Genomic DNA, 1,381 nt, shown 5'->3' with positions numbered 1-1,381 from the left:
CCACCCACTCAATTAGGTCATGTAAGTTAAGCGTCGAAGATTAGTTGTTAAAAGAAAGTAACAAACACAAACAGGAGAGATAAAGGCGATACAGGTTTGGGTTAGAAAAAAGGAGCAAACCACACCAGAGCACCCTCTTACAACACACGCATGGATAGTAACTGGATGGACATGCAAAATAATGTTGAAGGCGGAGAAAAAAACACTTGGTAGGTAAGTTAAATAATATTCGTAGGCTTTTCCAGTCAGTGTGAACCAGCTCCCGGGACCACGTCCACACTTAGTTTTTGTTTTAGTTTTAGTGTGGGTGGTTGGCGGGTGCTCTGGTGTGGTTTGCTTTTTCTTTCCTGTCAAACATCTATCGTCCTTATCTCCCCTTCTTCTTTTTTATGTTTGTTAATATTACTCTCTTGTAACAGCTCTAATCTTCTGGCGCTCATATGACCTTATGCAGTTGCGAGAGCCGTAAAACTTCTACTAAAACTAAAAACTAAACTTAGTTTTAGTAAGATTTTTACAGCTCTGGCAACACAGTAAGGTCGCATAAGTGCCGAAGATTAGAGTTTTAGTTTAGTTTTAGTAGAGGTTTTACGGCACTCGCAACAGCATAATAAGGTCATATGAGCGCCAGAAGATCAGAGGTGTTACAAGAGAGTTAAAAAAAAAAAAAGAAGAGATAAGGACGATAGATGTTTGATAGGAAATAAGAAGCAAACCACACCAGGGCAGCCGCCAACCATCCACCCGAAGGTTAGAGGTTTTACAAGAGAGTAACAAACACTAAAAAGAAGATAGGGAAATAAGGACGATAGATGTTTGTTGATAGGAAAGAAGAAGCAAGCCACACCTGAGCACCCGCCACCCACCCACAGTAAAATTTCTGCAGCTCTTGCAACACAATAAGGTTGTATAAGTGCCGAAGATAAGAGGTTTTACAAGAGAGTAACAAACACTAAAACTAAAAAGAAGATGGGGAAATAAGGACGATAGATATTTGTTGATAGTAATGATAGGAAAGAAGGAGCAAACCACACCAGAGCATCCGCCAACCACCCACTCTCCTCACTAGATTTGGGGTGCAGTTTTGTGTAGATTTCTACAAAATAATGGTTATCTCGGTAAAGGACAGTTTAGTTTTAGTAAGTGTTTTACGGCGCTTGTAACACAATAAGATCAGTTAGTTTTAGTACAGGTTTTACGGCGCTCGCAACATCAAAAGGTCATATGAGCGCCAGAAGATTAGAGGTGTTACAATAGACTAACAAATATAAAAAAGAAAAAGGGGAGATAAGGACGATAGATGTTCGATAGGAGAGAAGAAGCAATATAAGTGCCGAAGATTAGAGGCGTTACAAGAGAGTAACAAACACGAAAAAGGGGG

Source organism: Aplysia californica, unplaced genomic scaffold, assembly GCF_000002075.1.
Source record: "Aplysia californica isolate F4 #8 unplaced genomic scaffold, AplCal3.0 scaffold00249, whole genome shotgun sequence".
Taxonomy (NCBI): Eukaryota; Metazoa; Mollusca; class Gastropoda; order Aplysiida; family Aplysiidae; genus Aplysia; species Aplysia californica.
The sequence above is the reverse complement of the archived record's forward strand: the minus strand, read 5'-3'. Positions refer to the sequence as shown.